At 35.3% G+C, this 22,500-nt stretch overlaps 1 protein-coding gene across 8 annotated transcripts in view; it reads right to left on the bottom strand.

The window, feature by feature from the left end:
* Positions 1-22,500, bottom strand: part of LOC106873642 (ras-related protein Rap-2a) — a 263,389-nt gene that overhangs the window by 52,649 nt on the left and 188,240 nt on the right. For 6 of the 8 annotated variants that reach the window (XM_052969069.2, XM_052969072.2, XM_052969070.2 and 3 more), the window contains one exon: positions 17,268-17,480. The exons of the other annotated variants lie outside the window; for them this stretch is intronic. The gene's annotated coding sequence lies outside the window, so the exon portion shown is untranslated. The remainder of the gene's footprint in view (positions 1-17,267; positions 17,481-22,500) is intronic. 8 annotated transcript variants of the gene reach the window in all.

The raw sequence follows: 22,500 nt of genomic DNA, 5'->3' as shown, positions 1-22,500 counted from the left end.
TTATGAATACACATCCGTCTGAAAGAAGGTGTTGTTATTTTATGACGAAACAAACAGCAATCTGTATATTCACGCTCGAATCTGTCGGAACGTAGTAAGAGTGAATACGCAAGCCCTTGGTTTGAGTTCCGCAGTTCAACGGGTACAGGACGATTTAAAATTAATAAATGTTTAAGCATTAACACCTACAGATGGAGATTATAATATAAATAGAATGTACTCGTCATACTTAAGAATATAATTTTGCCACCTTTGGTAACAGCAGGAAATATGACATTCATGCGATAAGAGCAAGAAATGACGTCTATGCCTTAATCATATTTTTACTTTCATCAAATTCTTTGGTGCTTATATAAAGTGATAAATTGAATACTAATTTTCAAATGAAAAATAATTTTGCCTTAAAATGAAATAAGATAAATATCACATACGTGTATTTGCAGTAAATACATGGTATTATTTTTCTGAATTTTACCAACATAATTCCAATCTACTCCATCTGAAACCTATCTTTGCAAAATTCCATTAAAATATGCGCAATTATCTGAAAGGTGTCATTGCCTGCCACCAAGTCTCTTATGCGCATTCATCCTGCATCTTTTATCTATCATACTCTCTTTATATCTCTTTTTTTTATTCTCTTTCCTTCGCTCTCTATAAGATGTAAAGCTTTACTGGCGATATGAACCAACCAGCCAACTAACGAACCAACTAACCAGCGAACCAAACCACATTTATATCGGCTATTATTATACATCGAGATTAAGTGATCCATTATCTGAGTGTTAATGCTGTTTGCCATGAAGTGGTATCGGAGAAAAACCGCTGATGCTATTTGGTTTCTAACTTGCTATTCTCTGAGGAATTCTTAGGCAATATTGCCATACATTTGATGACGATTTTCCGTTAGTGAGCAAAGTCTGATATTATGTTTGTTACGATTGTGACCGTAAGATAAATTAATCACCGTAAAGTATTCCAATCCGCATTTACGCTGCTGCTCCACCTAAAGCGTAGTACACTTACTTCGTATTGTACCCTTTGGTTAAGAAATTGAATTTTTCAATTAATAAATACTTAAATTTCTGTAGAAAAATCGGGTTGTCAGAGATATTCGCTCATTCATTTTTTCCCCCATTTATTTTAACCCTTTCCAATGTTATCCGAATTAACAAGAGACAGACATATTTATCCTGTAGTGTTTCATGGCTTTTTGTAGCTCTATTCTTTCCTTCTACAACTTGCAAGAAGAAAAAATCGAACGAGATTATCTGACAACACAATATTTATGACTTTCGTTCTCATCAGATATGCAGAAACATATATTCTTTGCATTTGAAAGTGTAACTACAAACTGGCACAAACGAAATATATCTATATACAAAATTATTACCACTATGAATCATTTAAGCTAATTAGGTTCTGTTTTGTTTTGCTTATTCATTTTAAAAAAATGCTTCCTTATTCTTTCAAATCCCTAAACATCATACGCACATATGAATGCATGCAAATATGTATGCATATTTGGGAACATGCGCAAAGATAGAGAAACACACATACTGTGTGTGCGCACGCACGAGCGCCTGTGTGTGGTATATTCATAGGGAATGAAGGGAAACAACTCACAAATCATGCGTTCTAAGATCCAATGACGTCATACACAGCCCTATAAAATGTGTTTTCACAAATGTCTAGGCGGAGAATTTTCTTCGGAGCGAAAAGTCGTATCCTGTCCGAATGCTAGCGAAAATTTTAAATATGACTTTGTATGAATAATTCATTCAACGCTGTTTCATGCGGCATTGTTTACTCACATGCAAAGAAACACTTTTGCATGTTTATCATATTTTAACAATACCTTTGATGGCTCGAAGCCGTAATCATTTAGTCAACTATGTTATCAATGATTTTGCGAACCTCAGTCTATAAAGATTGATAATAAGGCAATCATTTATCCCTCCAACTTTCACAATAATGAAAGGTAGAAATCTAAAGACATAGTCCAGATGAAGCAGCTGTAGATTTTTCGTCAGCTGGGAATAAATGTCTTTTTTTTAACTAATTTTTAACGTTATGTTAATACGTGCTGATCAATTGATTTCAACTACCGCACATAATTTCTATCCTCGACCATTAATTCTACTTGCCACTTTTGTTGGAAGTTATGACAAGATATTCAACCAATATTCTTTCATCTTATGAGTAATCTTGCTCTGTACACTAATGCATATTCTAATGTTTGCTGGCTTGAGATTATCTTTTCGACGGATTTCCTTGACATTTTCCTTCAACTACTTATAACCTGGTTGACATCCTCAGCGTTAATTTTGCAAAATCAGCACATATGTATGTATTGATACGCGTATGTGGTATGTGTACCTACATAATTATTTACCTACCATTCCATCTATCTGTCAAACTATAAGTCTATCTATCTGTCCATCTATATATATATATATATATATATATATATATATATATATATATATATATATATATATATATATATATATATACACACAAACATACAAACAAACATCCATACATATATACATTCTTCAATATATTCATACGTCAATCGGTATATTAACATGTGTTCTCACTTCCCCACTATTGCACTTTTGGTACATAGTTATTGTTTTAGAGACGAATGCATTTGCAGACATAGCTAAACACATGTCACAAACGGAATCAGAAATTTTAGTTCATTTGCGGCTTGTTGAAAGATAACGCATTTCATCTGGAATTTACTGTCAGAAGATACGGAATGTAAGCACATATTTTCCACTCTAGATTTTGCTAAAGGGATAAAATATGTTCATTCATTGTTGTTGTTGTTTGTCGCCTAAGCTGGTGTGTCTCAAACGTTAGGTCAGTTTTTGGTTTGCTTTCGTTATTAGAAATCTGTTGTTGCTAATTTTATTGTTGCATATTGTGTCTAATTTGACAGGAAACATAAGGGTCAGATCAACAGTTTCTGTTACTTACCCTACGGGGAAAAATTTTGTAAAGAAGATATTTCTATTCGAAGCGTGATTTTGCGTTCAGTCCTACTGCTTAGTAGCTTGGGCAAGTGTCTCCTAATATGGCCTCGGGTCGACCAAAGTGTTGTGAGATGATATGGTAGACAGGAACTGAAAGAAGACTATCGTATGTGTGTGCGTGTGTGTGTGTGTATATGTTTGTGTGTCTGTTTTTGTCCCCCAACATCGCTTGACAACCGATGCTGGAGTGTTTACGTTCCCGTAACTTTGCGGTTCGGCAAAAGAGACCGATAGAATAAGTACTAGGCTTACAAAGAATAAGTCCTGGGTTCGACTAAATGCGGTGCTCCAGCATGGCCGCAGTCAAATGACTGAAACAAGTAAAAGAGTAAAGAGTATCCACAGCAACAACAATAGTAACAACAATAGCAACAACAAAAACCAGAACACCACCGCCAATGATAACAGATGAGAAAGACAACATGCGAAAGGAATCCGCCATGACCACCACCTCTTCATGATTGTAACATCTGCATGATTGTTACAGTTACTTGCCGCCGAGACACACCCAGCGTCCTTGAGTGAGTGAAGGATAAGAGATGTTACTGTATGACTAAAAGCTTGGGCGAGGAAGTAGCAGCGGCAGCACCGAAATATTTTCATGTAATACAACACAGACATAAATTAATAGGGCTTTTCAAAAGATGTGGGCAGTACTTGTTAGCACAATATTTTAGATTTCTCTGAGATATTGTTCTCCAGGGATATTATCTTAACTGTTTTTGGTATACTTTCTTATCATACCTAGAGTACCCACAATAACAGAAATAGATCTTGCTTTAAGATGCCACATTTTGTGTATTTCAATTTACAGATCTTTATATTTACTTGATTTATCAAATTCTTTTCCAGATATATTTTTATCAGTGGGAACAATTACATCTATTAGTCTACAAGTATTTTCTTTCCAGTCTTTAATGACTATGTCTGGTCGATTAACCTACATTGTTCTGTCATTGTTGACTGGAAAATCCCAGAGGATAGTGACATTTTTACCTTCAATAACTGGCTGAGAATGATGTTTATACCAGTAAGCAGGAGTGCTGATTTTGTAGTGTTTACATATTTTCCAATGTACATATTGTCCTACATTATCGTGGCGATTTTTGTATTCATTTGATATCAGCACAGGACATCCCGAGACGAGATGGTCTATTGTTCCATCAAATGTATCACAGAATTTGCATTTAGGGTCAGAACTGTTTTGAAGAACGTTAACCTGGTAGTTTTTGGTAAGCATGCTTTGATCTTATTCCGCTAATGTGAAATCTTCGGTCTCTGGTTTTAGCCCTGCGCTTCTTAGCCACTGATGGGTTGTTGCTTGGTCTACATCAGCATTTTGGCTTCTGGCTCCACCGCTCCTCAATTTGTTTCTGCCCCTTCTTTTTTCAGTCTTATTATCATTATTATTATTATTATTATTATTATTGCAGTTATTATTATTATTATTATTATTATTATTATTATTATTATTATTAAAGTGGCGAGCTGGCTGAATCGTTAGCATGCCAGGCGAAATGCTTAGCAGTATTTCGTCTGCCTTCTGAATTCAGATTCCGCCGAGGTCGACTTTGCCTTTCATCTTTTCGGGGTCGATAAATTAAGTAGCAATGAAACACTGCGGTCGATGTAATCAACGCATCCCTTCCCCCTAAATTGCTGCCCTTGTGGCAAAATTTTAAACCATAATTATTATTATTATTCATTCGTTCATTCATTCATTCATTCAGATCCTTCTGCAGAGCAGTTGAGTATGTCGATTCTAAAAACGTATGTGTATATGACAATATATTCAGGAATAAAAGAATTCCAGATATTTTTCAAATAAATCATATTTGACTGAAAAAAAAATGTTTAAATTTTCTTGTTCTGCACACTTCTTTTACGTTGCTACATAAGTCGCCAGTATCCACATCAGTTCCATTGACAACTTAAGTCACAAAATGGCATGAAAATATATTCATTGATCCATATTGTAAAGCTCTCATGTTTGCATTTTATCTTTGAAGAAGTTGGTTCCTTGAAGAAGTTGTATTGTTGAAGGAGTTGTGTAAACTACGTTGAGTAATATTAATGGCGTTCTCTTTCCTAGAAACTTTATTATTCATCTGCCATAATTCTCTGCAAAACTTCAAAAGAATTTATGTTAGTTATAGTCGCATAACACCAGGTCAGCTCTGATTGAGCAGTCCTATATGATCAAAAGCATTCCAACCATGAGTGTAGACACACACACATATATACACACACGCATATACATATATATATATATATATATATATATATATATATATATATATAATATATAATATATATATACATATATATATATATATGTATATATATATACATATATATATATATATATATATATATATATATATATATATATATATATATATATATATATATATATATATATATATATATATATATATGTATATAGATATACATATATATATATGTGTGTATATATATATATATATATACATATATATATGTATATATGTATAAATATATATATATATATGCATCATACGTATGTATGTACGTATGATGCATGTAGATATATGTGTGTACATGCATATATACATGCATACAAATACATATGTATATATGAATATATATATATATATATATATATATATATATATATATATATATATATATAAACGTGTGTGCATACATATATATAGAGAGGGAGAGGGGATACACACACACACACATACATATGATATGGCCAGCCGTTATTCTTTCCCGAGAAAGAGAAAAACCCCAGAAACCGTGGTCAACAGATATTGCTCTGTCATGAGTTGGAGTATTAAGCTCTCCTGTTCGAAAATATAAGGACACAGATGTATGTCGTACAGCCAGCTGGAGATGATGTTTCCTGGGGCTAAAACAGCAGTAACATTCGTCTCAGCCGAGACTACTACATTATGTGGGCAAATCATTTTTTTACTTTCAATATATATATATATATATATATATATATATATATATATATATATGTATATGTGGGTACAGGCCGTCATCAACTGTAAACAATATGGAGTACGAAAACAAGCGAGTTAAATACGCAAACAACGAGAGAAAATATAAAAACAAGACAAGTAACATAAAGAACGACCCTCCATTAGTTTTGGCTGTCTATTTACTCCTCATTTCGAGCATTCAACGACGATATGAGTCTTCGAAGGCAGTTGCTCCCATAACTTCCAAAATAAATTTTGGATTTTACGGAGAGTCAGTTTGGAACACAAACAGGACAGTGGAAACATACAAGGAAACTGAACGAAAACAAACATGGAGGGTCGTTAGACCAGAACGAGGGGGGAAATAGTGAACGCTGAAAGAAATATTTGCTTTGAAAATAGAAAAGATAGAAGAGAGTGATAGAAGACGTCCAGTCCCTAGAACGTCGTGTAGGAAAAGAAAGGTAGACGATGGTCACGTGTGAGCAACGAGAGAGAAAAGGAGAAAGAGGGGGAGAGAGAGACAGATAGAAAACGGTGAAGGAGAGAAAAAGGGAATACATATACGACATATATGTAAATATATATCTGTGTATATAACTGTATTTCTAGGGTGATGTCTCTCCTATTCCTTACCGCCTTATGGAAACTACCGAAAGCAACGCTCGGTTTAGAGAGCTTGACATTACCTCGTCATCAATGACAATATTTCTGGCGAATTTGCTCCCATGATGTGTAAACTTATCCACTGCATTCAGTCATTGCACATTCATGGTGACGGTGGGGCCAGCGTGAAGTTTTCCATGGGTTGACTGATGCTTCCTTCTTCTTTGTACTGATCGTCAGACCAAAGCTGTTGCAAACCCCAAAGAATATTACCGCTTCGCAGATAGCATTGGAGGCACCATCAGCAAACTAGAAATCATTAAAGATGCTTTGTCATAGCCTTGATTTTGCAAGCCATCAGTGCTGTATTTGATGCTAGTGACTACGTGTTTGTCTTTGAAAGCATACGTCAGCATGACTGAAAACAGGAGACTGAACAGATTGGCAGTAAGGACGAACACAACCCTGCTTCATCCCATTTGATTCATGAAATAGCTCAAATATTTCGTTGCTGCCTTGGACTCTGACCAACATACCATCATGTAGCTGTTGTAAAATGTCAATGAATTTCCTGATACAGCTGTAAAACGCAGTGATACTCCAAAAGCCATATCTGCCAACAGCGTCAAATGCCTTGAGATACAGGCCAAAGTGTATCGGGCTATAATTCTCATCTCTCTACACAATGGCTGTCAAACATGGATGGCCTACCAACGTCATGCAAAGGAACGGAACCACTTACACACCAACCACCTCAGAAAACATCTTGACATAAAGTGGCAAAAGGAAACCTCTGACATCAGGGTACCAACCCGTGCTCCTCTGCCTAATATCTACACAATCCTGAAGCAGTCACAGTATTTTCAGATATATAGCAAAGCTGGTTTTACAGAAATTAGTAGGGATTTGAAAGACATTAGGCCATGAAGTTGAGTTTGAATCGGTTATTTCTTCTCTTTTCAGAATTACAGGAAACACTTCCGAATAAAGACGGAAAGAGCCGTCAATGTACGAGTTATCGTGACATTGATTTCTCTCTTTTTCTTACTATTTCAAGGCTAAAACTCTCGGAGCTTACAAAAAGGAAGACTTTGGGCGGACTTAATCTATTTGGTAATCACAGATTATCCATTAATACCTCCTCCTCATAGGAGTATTCCTCTGCATGTGCAATAGCTTTTACATATTTTAATCTTTTCAGTCTGTATCATAGGGAAAGTTGCATTAATGAGATTTTTAACAACATTAGTACGTATGTAGTGTTAATAAGATAGAATGTAGAAACTTCAGTGAAATTTGACTATTATTTTTAGCAGATAAAACGACTCCGAGGGGCTTCTTTCAAAAGGTCTGCAGTTACGAGTCTTTATTAATTGCTGTTATCTCTTCTTTCATCAGTAAGACTGTACTAATACTTCACTTATAGTATTTATTTCCAGGTAAATATTTCACCTGCTTCCGAGAACGGATTAGTATGTTTCTGTTCAGTTGAATTACAAACGCATACATACATACATACATACATACATACATACATACATACATACATATGTGTGTGGGTGTGTGTATGTTGATAGATAGATAGATAGATAGATAGATAGATAGATAGATAGATAGATAGATAGATAGATAGATAGATAGGTAGGTAGGTAGGTAGGTAGGTAGGTAGGTAGGCAAGCAGGCAGACAGATACATTCGTTACGTAAATTACATATATACATGTATGTGATTTGTATATATGTGTGTATGTCTATGTATGTAGTGTGCTGCGTGGGTGTTTTAAATCTATGGTTGTGTGCATGAATACATACGTAAATGGGTAAATACAAACATACAGGGAGAGGGGGAGAGGAAGACAGAACAAAGTATTTTTTATTCTATACTTTAGTAGTGTAAGAATTTATCATTCTTAGATAAAAAATATTATTGACAGTGAATTTAATGTGCGTACGTGTATATATATATATATATATATATATATATATACACACACACATTCACCATGATAGATCGCTAGCCACTACACATTCTTTACTTTAAAAACGTGGTCTCCTTGTTTCTTTCTGTGTTCCTTTCTGTGGAAGAGCGTAGGCTCGAAACGTTAAAGACTTTTTCACTTCCCGGGCGTTAAACTAACACATCTGTCTGTTATCTACACCACCTGTCTTCGTCTTTTGTTTTGTTTGTTTGTTTTTTTTTGTGTGAATTCTCCCTATACATATATATATATATATATATATATATATATATATATATATATATATACACATACATATATATAACATCTAGTGTCTTAAATCCGGGTTTTGTCCCCGTTAACGAAGGTGGTGGGATCTGCCTCAATGCCATAGCAACCGAGGTAGGCAGGTGTAGCGCACCCCAGCCTTTGAGCTGGCTGGTGGGCATTCTGCTTTGCTATCATGATGCTTTTTCACAGCTGGATTTTCTACGGGGGGTATGCCTTTGCTTACCACTAACCTCAGTTTCTACACATGAGTTATCCCGAGACCAAAGCCTCTACCATGTTTTTTAAGAAATGTAGTGGAAAACTAGCTATGGAAGTCAGGGACGCTACTCCCTGAGTCCCCTTTCGGAGTATTCTACCTATATATGAGTAACAAAAATGTACAGGTGTCAATTCATTACCACCATTTCAAGCGGCTTTCATTAATTAATGAAAACATTACATCAATTCGAAAGAAATCATTCTCGTCAGATGACCGCATAAACTTAAAAAAACCTTCAAACAAATGTCTTCTCTGCTTCTGTCTCAGTATACATTCGCTAGCTTTTCCCCAGTAGCTTAATAACAGCACTGGCGCCTTGAAGACTGAGTGGTCTCAATGATCATGGTGCGAAACCACTATGATATTTTAAGCTCATTGACTGGCGGGAAAACTCAGCTGGGAATATTCCGTGTATTATGTTTTCTTCTAGTGTGCCGTCTGCTCTGCCTTCGTCTAGCCTTTTCTCCTTGTGTTCTTGTCTGTTCAACCCTTGATGCATCCACGGAGCACAAAGCACACGCTGTTTGTTTATTTATTATAAAAAAATAATCCTTGAAAATTTATTGGGCGTCTCTTAACTCTCTTTACTCTTACTCTATCTCTTTCTCCACTTTTACTCTCTCTCTCTCTCTTTCCGCCCTTGCTTGCCACCCTGGTATATTTCTCTTCCTTCTCTGCCTCCTTTTCTTTCAGTTCTCACTCTTTCTGCCCCCTCTTTCGCTCTTACACTATCTCTTCCCACCTCTACTCTTACTCAAGCTTCTCCCCCCTCTTACCCTCTCTTTCCACCCTTGCTTGTCTCCTTTATACCTTTCTCTTCTCTCTCTTTCACTCCGTTTCTCCACTCCCTCTGCTCAGTCGTTCTCTCTTTCTTTCTCTCTTTCTGTCTCTCTCTCTCTATCTCTCTGTATCTCACTCTTTCCCTCTCTATAATTCCTCTTCCCTACCACGTAACCGGTGTCCGCTGAAGTCGGTGTTGTTCTTTTTCGCCCTGCCTTTGACCACACTGGTCATGCTGGTCTGCGCTCCTGCTACGTCCATTATGATTAACTCCATTTTACATCGCACAGCCTCACTAATCTCGTTCTATACCTGCAATGTTCTTTCTGTTGTATTTGTGGTATTTATAATAATTTTTTTACAACTGTTGTATACAGCCGTAAGGCTTTGTGCTGTTATATATGTATAATTCTTCGTCTATTGTATTTATATAATGTCGTTTGTTTCTGTCTCACTATATATTCGCTAGCTTTTTCCCAGTAGCTTAAAACCAGCACTGGCGCCTCCAAGATTCAGCGCTTTCAGCGATAATGGCGCGAAACCAATATGATATTTTGACTCATTAACTGACAACGAAAACTCAGCTGCGAATATTCTGTGTATCGTGTCTTATGCACCAACCTAATATATATATATGTATATCTACATATAGACAGACAGACAGACAGACAGATAGGCGGACAGAGAGATATAGATATAGATGCATATATACACATATATACATAGGTAAATTCTTGTATTTGTTGCTCCATTCTCCACAGACATATATACATATATATAAGGCTTACACAGAATAGGAATGATATTTCTATTCTGTGTAAGTTGAACCTTCTTATATGTAAACCTATGTAGATTTTTTGTACTAAATGTACAAAATATTTTTTTGTATTTTGACTTGTCTAACTTGCTTGTCCTGACATTTACTCCTCTACCTACTCAAGTTTAAATCTCTTGAGCACTACGCAAAATACCTGTCTCTCATATTTAAACTACATATATATATATATATATATATATATATATATATATATATATATATATATATATATATATATATATATATATATATATATATATACATACATATGTATATATATATGTGTGTGTGTGTGTGTGTTTGTGTGCGTGTATGAAATGTTTACCCTCCCCGAACCCTTATTCTCTTTTACCATCTGGTAATGCAGCGCAGTAGAGAAACTTCTTTACCAAACAACTATAACTCTTTGCGCATGCGATCAGACATTAAAATATCTGAAATATCGAGAATCAGATCTTGTTAGCTACATTAAACATTAGAAGGTAATGTTTTAGGATTTTCTTCCATATTGATTTCCTGTCATATGCAATGATCCAGCCAGGTCCACATCTATCTGGTTTTGTGATATCTCTCCTCGAGGATGTGAATCAACAAGCTTGTAATATAATACTCGTCGTTTATTCTACATGCACCTCCTTATAATCTGTATGCATATATGCAGACACTGAGAGGCATACGCAAGTGCATCAACGAATATATATATATATATACATGTTTGTGCGTATATATTTATGTATGTATGCATGTTTCTGTGTGAATATATAAAAACATACCTACCTACATATATATATATATATATATATATATATATATATATATATATATATATATATATATATATATATATATATATATATATATATATATATATATATATATACATATATATATATATATGAATTTATATATGTGTGCGTGTGTATGTACATAAGTAGATATACATATATCATATGCTGAGGTCTATATAATCGATATGATTACATATTTGCACTCCCCTATCTCTCACACGCTCATTCAATCAATTTATGTGTTTGTATACACACACACACACACGCGCGTATAAACATCACACACGCACATGCAAACACACACACACACACACACACACACACACATACATATATATATATATATATATATATATATATATATATATGTATATATATATATATATATATATATATATGTATATATATATACATATCTATAGATACACATATATATTTGATTGTATCTACGTGTGTGTGTGCGCGCGCGTTTGTCTGTGCACGCGCGTGTGTGTGTGTGTGTGTGCGTACGTACGTGTGTTTATCTATCAACCTATTTACTAATTTACCTGCTCTAAATATCACTTTCGCCTTCGGAAACACGTGTGCGCGCGATATTTTCGATATTGAACACCTTTTCATATAACGATCGCCTGGTCTGTTCGACTTTAAGTCGATGGTAAGAGAAAAAGGTTATATATATACACTGTGCTGTATAGGAAGTCGGCGTGTATGCATTTATAGAACATTTATGGTGCTACAAACATTTGGTGGTGTTAAAATGAACACGATTAATCGTACTGAAGATTTAAAATAACAGTGCTGAAAAAGCATATAAAGTCGCTGAGTTTATAGATTTAAATAAGGTGGTATTCGGTTACTGCAAGTGTCAAAGTGAGTTAAGACCCACCAAAGGTTCTGTAAGCATATATAAGTAAGGGCAAGCAGGGATGCGCATGCACACCTATAAACGCTGAGTAACACGCACAAGGAGCATATACGTAGCAGAAATACTTCGGCACGCGAACACACAAGCCCTTCTTATATATGTGCGAGTGTATGTATGTATATATATATATATATATATATATATATATATATATATATATATATATGTATAGGGAGAATTCACACAAAAAAAACAAACAAACAAAACAAAAGACGAAGACAGGTGGTGTAGAGAACAAACAAATGTATTAGTTTAACGCTCAGGAAGTGAAAAAGTCTTTAACGCTTCGAGCGTACGCTCTTCCACAGAAAGGAACACAAAGAAACAAGGAGAGAAAAGAAAGAATGTGTAGTGGCTAGCGATCTATCTTGACGAATGCCGGACAGAGGGGTCACACAGGAGAGCTAGGAAGAAGGGGAGATAATAAAGTAGTGGTGATCCCCAAACAATGGATGGGTGGGTAGGTAGGTGGGTAGGTAGGTAGGTAGGTAGGTAGGTAGGTAGGTAGGTGGATGGATGAATGGGTAGGTAGGTAGACAGACAGACAGACAGACAGAAAGACAGATCGATAGATAGATAGATAGATAGATAGATAGATAGATAGATAGATAGATAGATAGATAGATAGTGCGAGAAAGAATAGAATGATCAGAAAATGAATAGATACGCAATATGAACAACAGATAGATAACAATCAGATATATATGTATGTATGTATGTATGTACGTATATGCGTTGTTTTCCCCAACTGGACATTACTTTCGCTTCAAATCACCAAACTGGTCGGAGCACTATTTCATGCTGGCTATCCACGGCAACATGCCTATTGTTCTTGTTTCCTGTCCGTCTTATCTTGTTCGGACAATGACCAGAATCATCCTGGTCACTACGTTTCGTCTGTATCCCCCATACAACCAGAACCCAATACATCAATATCTCTACCATCTCCCTAAGTGCTCTGCACCGTTCCAGGCAAAGAACTTTATGAATAATTTGATTAGGTTACCTTCCGGTATTCGGTTACAATCATTGTTTGTGGTCTCTTTCGTTAAATATATTTCTGTCTCATTAAAAATCTTTCTGTTTATCTATGAATCCGGCGACATTCAGCCTGCGCTGATAATTTATAGTTAATCACAGTTCGATTTTTTTAATAATAATAATAATAATAATAATAATAATAAGTTCTACTCTAGGCACAAGGCCTGAAATTTGGGAGGAGGGGGACAGTCGATTAGATCGGCCCAGGTACGCAACTGGTACTTATTTATCGACCCCGAAAGGCTGAAAGGCAAAGTCGACTTCGGTGGAATTTGAACTCAGAACGTAAAGACAGATGAAATACCACTAATCATTTCGCCCAGCGTGCTAACGATTCTGTCAGCTCACCGCCTTAATAACAACAACAAGAACAATGCCTGGTGTACCCTTATCAGACGGGTAGTCATGATGGGTATAATGAGCTTCGTATATTTTACCCCAGTGTCACTTTGATGGCATGCACTCAATAATAATAAACATATAATGAAAAGAAATATAACATGTCACTGCAGAATATGTGGAGATGGACAAGAAACAATAAATCATATTGTCTCTGGCTGCCGAGTCCTGGCTAAGAAGGAATATATTCACAGACACGACAGAGTTGGGATCTATACACACTGGAAGCTATGCCAACGCTATGGAATAACAACAGAAAAAAAGATGGCATACGCACACACCAGAAAAGGTCACAGAAAGTTAGAAAGCAACCATACTATGGCATATGCCAATACAAACAGATAGTGAAATTTAGGCCAATAGGCCAGATATAGTTGTCAGAGATCATCAAGGAAGAAAAAAGGCTTTCTAATCGATGTGTCAATACCAAGGGATGACAACGTTTCTCTAAAAGAAATGTATAAGCTATCAAAATGCAAAGATCTGGAGATAGAGGTAACTCGAATGTGGAGTCTAAATACAGAAACAATTCCTATCATAGTTGGTGCATTAGGTATGATAAAAACAATATTCAGACACATACATAACAAAAACACCAGAACTTACAAGTATGTATAGCATACTGAAATTCCCAAACAACAGTGATATCTTTATCTTCTACTATTTTGGCAGGCTTATATTCCCACCAGCACTTTTCATATGGAAGTCCAGAATTACGGCATATGATCCAGCGCAGTTGCAAGTAGGTGACTTATATATTGATAGATGAAGCTAACACAGAGTTGCCAGAGATGATTGTTTTCCTGCTTGCACCACAAATGTGGCAAACAGGGTCAGCACTACTTTTTAAAGAACGCTTGCTGGGTGGTTTCTGGTGGGTAGACGTTGAATCCTGAGCTGCTATAATGAGGCCACATTTCTGACTTCAGTCTAGCTGCAGCCAACCATTGATGGGTTATATTTTTATTGACATCAGGATCGCTGGCCATTGTAAGGTATTTGCCATACAATGCCTTACTTCTTCATGTAATTCGCATTAAATTTCCATTTGATTTGGTTCGTGCTTTAATCTGTTTTAATATCACAGTGTATCTTCTATTTCATCGAGCTGCATCTCAGACCCGTTGATCTTTACTTTCTGCACATACCTCTTTGCTTCTTCTGATACTGTGTATATTTTTTTGAACTCTCATATTTACAGACAAGTTTAAGCATCCAGTCGTTGGTTTTCTTTTGATAGATTTCTACCCATGTTCTTTTTGTCTTCACAGACAGTCGCCTCACCTAAGGGCTGTTTTTATGGAAGACCAGAAGTCACCCATGCATACCAGCCTCCCGTCTCCACGCCACCGATGTTATCCAAGGGAAAGGCAAATGAGTGAATTCGAGTAACGTGAAATAAAGTGTCTTGCTCAAGAACACAACACGCATCCCGGTCCGGAAATCGAACTCACGACATCACGATCGTAAGCTCGACGCTCTAACCACTGAGCCATGCGCCATATATATATATATATATATATATATATATATATATATATATATATATATATATATATATATATATATATATATATATATATATATATATATATATATATATATATATATATATATATATATATATATATATATATATATATATATATATATATATATATATATATATATATATATATATATATATATATATATATATATATATATATATATATATATATATATATATATATATATATATATATATATATATATATATATATATATATATATATATATATATATATATATATATATATATATATATATACACACATATATATATATATATATATATATATATATATATATATATATATATATATATATATATATATATATATATATATATATATATACAGAGAGAGAGAGAGAGAGAGAGAGAGAGATATCATTAACAGGTCGGACGAAATGCTTAGTGGCACTTCTTCCAGCTCTTTAAGTTCTGAGTTCCAACCCCGCTGCATTCGACTTTGCCTTTCGTCCATTTGGAGTCGATGAAATAAAGTAGCAGTGAAATATCAACTCCGATGTAATCGTCTTCACTTCACTCCTCAACATTACTGGCCTTGAACTTTGCAACAGATCGATGTCCCGATCGGGGGAAATGTTGTGATCTCGGACACTTATACATAATGGAAACCGATTAACCGAACTTACGTGATCTAGTACTCAAGAAAAATAAAGAAAACAAAATGATAGACTTATGGTTGTTTCCATAGTCTGTACAGGATCCTCTGTATCGGAGCATATAGATACAGTTTGTACTGATCGTAAATTCAATTATCACTGACTAGATATAAAAGGGGGGGTGACAGGAAATTATTTACAAACTGAAGCATTATGTGGACAGAGGATCGTAGGGGATGAGATAAAGTAGAGAGATGTCGAGGGTTTCGTAAATTACTAGATTCAGAAGACTGGTAGAAATGATTTGAATCTCTCCTGTATTTGTGCGAATTCACAGGTGAATAATTTCATGTGTATGAACGAGTGCGTGTGTGCGTGAGTGTGTGTGAGAGAGAGAGAGAGAGAGAGAGGGAGAGACTGACAGAGAGAGGCAGATAGAGAGAGAGGGTGAGACAGAGAGGATTGCAATAATAAGAGTATTTTTATTTTATGCGGATTTGAAGTATTTTCTGGCTTTAAAGGCGAAGCTTTATCAATGACAGATGTGTCGGCTTTGATCATCTTTGTATGTTAGAATCAATATATTCCAGAGGGGAATAACAATGATCTTATTTTCCACTACAGCCTCTGCTCCATACTCACACACCAGAGAGAGAGAGAGAGAGAGTGAATGAGAGGGAGAGAGAAAGAGAGAGGGGGGGAGAAAAAGTGAATGAGAGGGAGAGAGAAAGAGAGAGGGGGAGAGAGAGAAAGAGGGACATGGAAGCTCAAGGGAGTGAAAGAGGTTGATAGAATTTACTTCTTAGCATGAAATTTGTATAGAGCAAAAGAAAAAAAAAGTCGATTTTAGCTACTACAATAGAATACTGAGAATATGTATAAAATATCAATGTGAATTAGCATAATCCCATCGCAGAGTAGATAAAACATTGAAACAGTGTCTTCCGCTATGGTGCTTCCTCTCTTTTTGTGACGGCTATTATCAGATATTCAGGCATGGAAGAGATACTTTAGCGTTATTCTTGCATTTGCGGTTCTGCTATATTGCAGGAAATCATATCGACGAAGCCTCTGACAGAGACCTTATATTCCTAGCTAATTACGTTTAGCCAAAGTATTTTGTTTCATTTAAAACTACGGAACGTTAACCCAGTTGTCATTACACAAACAAACAAGCATTATACATTTAAGAGATACTCTTTAAGGTACTTACAAATCTGAGCATTCCAGAACAGGATTTTGTTATACGGGAAACTGTAGTCATATTTCGGCAGTGGATTGTGTACAAGTTTTATTCTTCAAAACAGTTCTTTTCTATGAGTTATCAATAAACTTTTACATTTCCTGATAATATGTTGTAAATCGATAAATAGCAAATTAGTTTGGGCTGACATTTCGAAAGAAATATTTCGCTACCATTTTGATTCTGAAAGTAGATGGTGAAAACACAGAAGAGACTGTGATAAATAGACGACATAGAGATAATATAAACACATACACACACAAAGAAGTTATTTACAGTCTTGATTTACAAATAGTTATTATCTGAATTAATCCCACCGAAATGAACGTTTCGTACTAGAAACGAAAAGAAAATGCAGTTAACTAATGTAAATATATAGCTTTTGTTGTCGGTAATAATAATGATGTTTATGATGATAAAATTGATGTTGATGAGCAAGCAGAAAGGAGGAGAAAAAAGACAAAAAGAGAAAGAAGATAAAGAAGAAATTAAAAGGATTCTCGAAGTGACTTAAGTAGAGATAAGGTTAATAGAGTAATACAAACATTACTGATGATTGTCATTTGTATTTAAAATATATGACAGAAGATTTGATGCAGTCTCTCACCGTTCCTGAACCTATTAGTTATGCTAATATCTAGCTTTATAGAAATAGGGAAAGTGTTAAAGAACTTTGAACTTGTGACCCCTATATTGTTCTTCTTTCTGCCACTGCCACCATTGTTTTTCTGTTTCCGAGACATTTCTAAGTATTTTGAAACGTGCTAATTTTAAACCTTCGGAGATCAAACATTGTAGATGTGGTTTGTCCTCGTAACCCCGATGATAAGCTGTTACTTCTCTCTTCCTTGGAACTTATTAGAGTCATGTTCTTGATGCAAATAATAGCGATTTCTAAAAATAGCGGCGAGGTCACACTTTTTACAGGAACGGAATAGTCAGTTGATTCGATTAGCTGAATGTTACTTATTTTACCGACCCTAGAAAGGTGACAGATAATTTCGACTCCAAAGATATTTGGATCCAGAACATAAAGGAACCTAGCTAAATGCAGCAATGTGTTTACCCAGCCGCTCTCCACATTCTGGTCGCCTTCTAGTGGTACGCGTATTAAAAGGTGTGCAACGTATGCATGTATGTTTGTATATATTTATGTAAGCATGTATGTATGATTTAATGCACACAGTGGGGAAATACGAGCTATTAATTAATTTCTTGCTTTGGAGACGCAAGGCGTGTTACAAAAACCTGTTTAGATCCGTTCTCTGGAGCAGGAAACTATTAGTAGCTCGCATCTTTATATTGTATACATTAAATAATATTTATTTTTCAGTGGATGGAATAATATGTTTTATTCAAGTATGAAGCGGGTATCGATGGATAATTTTTTACTAGGGAACTTGACACAATATTTGTGCAAACGACCATAATTTAAATTTAAATGTTGAAGTGAATCTAACGGTTTTTGTGTGTTTCTTGAATGGCCTATAAACACCTTCCACGCTGCAATTGTTTTCGTTCCAGCACACGATCTCAGATCATGTCACTTGCTATGCAAGTACATCTCCGTAAATATATATATATATATATATATTATATATATATATATATATATATATATATATATATATATATATATATATATATATATATATATATATAACACAATAACACATATATATAATCTTGGTGACCAATAATTGGTAGGTATATAATAGGATCATTCTCTTGCATATTTTTCGGCACTTTGTCAATGTCCACATCTTCAGATGTACACAGTCAGAATTGTCAAAATTTAAAAGAAACTTTTAAATGCTTCCTTCGTGAGTATACTTAAGTTTCAAATAGTTTTTTCACGTCACGGGCATGCATTAAATAACTATTCCTTCAATACTTCTCACTCTCTCGTAGAGAACGATTCCTTCCTGCAATACGAGAACACTTCCTCTTAAAGTGCACCATCCTGTGTTAATGTTTTGTGTTTTTCTTTTTCTTTTTCAAATATGTCGATTCACGAAGTGTCTGAAATTGTTTCTAAGCATAAAATATAAATTAACCAACACAAATTCATAATTTTATACATATGAGTCTTTAACACTATACACATACAGTATTCCCTCGCCAAATCGAGGTTCACCTATCGCGGTTTATTATTTCAGCTTACGTCGATTCCTCTGTGCTGTTGTTTTGCATTTATAATAAAATAAATATATACAAATTATAAAAGTAATTAAAAAGATATACAGTACTGTTTCTACTTCGCAGATTTTCACCTAACGCGTGGGGTTTGGGCACGTAACACTGCCTATAGTCCAGGTATACATGTATGTGTGTGTGTGTGTGTGTGTGTGTGTGTGTGTGTGTGTGTGTGTGTGTGTGTGTGTTTGTGTGTGTGTGTGTGTTGACTGTCGGAAGAAAAAGTAGTTGATACCAGAGGTGAGATAAATAATATTTACAATTTGATCGAACCAGTCTCACAGGCTACTCTGAGTTACGCCAGTGACTAATGAGGGTCTTCTGTCAATTTACCACCCGCAACTTGCTGGAAGAACCTCTGTACTCACACGTTAAACGCAGGATATCCAGAGACTTACTCGACCAATTTTGTGTGTGTGTGTGTGTGTGTGTGTGTGTACAGTGTATCTGGAACAACTTGTCTTACATATATCTCTTTAACAGTTTTATCATTGAAAAATAATGCAAATTGTCAAGCATAGTATAACTAAATATATTTGATACATTCTAGAACTTACCCAGCAGTTATTGCTTTCAGTTTTAGCTTTGCATAGTAACACGAAGAAATATCGATCTAAAATCAATCTGATATTTTGCTTAGTCAGACGGAAAGAAAAGAGGAAAGTACCCATGACCCTCACTAGCCAAACGAGATGAGAATCTGTCGGATGAATTGTATATTAAAGGCTTTAGATTTTATAGAGGCGTTTAGATTTAGTGTCTTAATGTTGGTATGTTATTAACCCATATATGCCCACAAAAAAATGAAGTCTTAAGATTTCACTGTATTTAGATTAAACGTTATGGCAGGCTTTCACAATCTGGAAGAGGAGGACAGTATGCAACTATTAGCTACAGGCGTTGACTACCTACAGAATGCTTTCCAGTGAGCTCATGTTCAAACAGGTAGGAGTAGGTTTTTGCGTTGCGAAAACGCAACCAGGTGTATATATGGGTTAAACTGTTCAAATAAGGCGGGGAGCCGACAGAATTGTTAGCATCCTCAACAAAATGCTTTGCGACTTTTCTTGTCGCTGTCCGTTCTGACTTAAAATTCCACTGAAGTCGACGATGCTATTCATCATTTTGGCGACAATAAAATAAGTACCAGTTGAGCACTGCAATGCTTGTAACCGACTAGTTTCTTCCCCCAATATTTCAAGCCTAGTGCCTATTATAGAAAGCTTTATTAATGGTTCAAATAAAATATCGCGATCCTCTGCCTTATTGTCTGTAAGAGTCTCTGTCGATCATTTTTGACCATACATATCCATGTGTGAGTCAAGTAATAGGCAAGATGTTTTGATGATGATCATCTATTCATGAGAGTTTTTTTTATTATTTCTCTCCACTCTACTGGTCTTTTACTTGTTTTCAGTCAATGAACTGCAGTCATAATGCGGTACCGCTTTCAAGGGTTTTCGTAAAACATATTGACCCCAATGCATTTTCGGCCCTCGATTCACTCTGTAACTTTTGTCAGTTATATTAATACAATATTTTCCGTTCTATTTTCCTCAAACCACTCTCTCCCTGTACCACGCACACATACATAGAGTCACTACTGATGAGCTTTAATTTTAAGCGAAGCTAGACTAGTATAGTGATCTCGCTCGCTGTGGAGTGGTTATCTTCCATGTCGGTGTATGGAACTGTGCTTCCTTGCACCTCTAAGGGTTTTACAACACTTATTTCAACTAATGTAGGTGCTACCTTGTCACAATTAATGACAATTGAATATTTCCAGTTTGGTTTAGTATTGCGTACAGCAGCCTTCGTTACTTTCTCTCTCATTTCCTCTCTCTCTCTCTCTCTCTCTCTGTCTCTCTCTCTGTCTCTCTCTCTGTATATATATATTATAGGCTTATTCAGTTTCCGGTTACCAAATTCCTCCACAAAGTCTTAGTTAGCCTAGTGCTAATCGAAGAAGATGCATGCCCAAAGTGCCGAATAATGGGACTGAACCCGACACCAAACGGTTGCAAAGCGATCTTCTTAGCTACACAACCATGCCTAACGCCTATTTTTATCTGAAGGAAACATCGCCGACTTGAACAGATACAACATGCCACCAGTGTGTTCTTAGTTGTTGCAGTCAATGCATAAACAAGTGGAACAGGTACCGTATTTCGCCTCAAACTCCAACTCTTATGCCAATGTACCTGCCTCAATTAGTGGGTTTTTATATCAACCACAAAAGCATAAATGATCAAGTTGGCCGCAGACGGCTTGAACACAGAGATAGGTAGAAAAAAACAGGGAGAGGAAGTTTATCCAACATTCTGAACCAAGTCACTATCTTGAATCTTAGTAACAGACATGTAAAATAATATGAAATAAATTTAAATACAAAATATATGATCATAATGTACTGGCGACGCAATGCAAATAAGCGGTGGAGCATACTAAGGACAATTTTATCACACATGGCATCATTTAGCAACTACATATATACTTATGCCCACACACATAAATTCATACGCACGCGTGTGTGTGTATGTATGTGTGTGTGTGTGTACATATATGTGTATATATATATATATATATATATATATATATATATATATATATATATATATATATATATATTTATATATATATATATTTACACACACATATATATATGTATTTTTTACACATATATATATATATATATATTAATACATATATGTCTGTTATATGTAGTAACAAAAGCAGTATTATACACACATCTGTGTATAATACTTAATATAAATGCATAGCGAAAAGGGAGAATTTACTGCACAATTTGTCCGGAAACGATATCCTTTATTGCCGTGCCTTACTTAAATGCACAACTATATTAGTAGCAGACAAACATTGGCCACCAGTGTTGGCGAGGATACTAGACATACAGTTCTGCCTCGTTTACTTTATATTTGTAGCAAGTACTCACTGGCAACCCCATGCTCAGAAAAAATGTGAGGCCTACTGACAGAGGAAAACAGAA

This window comes from Octopus bimaculoides, chromosome 6 (genome assembly GCF_046866305.1).
Source record: "Octopus bimaculoides isolate indiv1 chromosome 6, ASM4686630v1, whole genome shotgun sequence".
In the NCBI taxonomy this organism is placed as follows: domain Eukaryota; kingdom Metazoa; phylum Mollusca; class Cephalopoda; order Octopoda; family Octopodidae; genus Octopus; species Octopus bimaculoides.
This window is presented reverse-complemented; position numbering and strand designations above follow the sequence as displayed.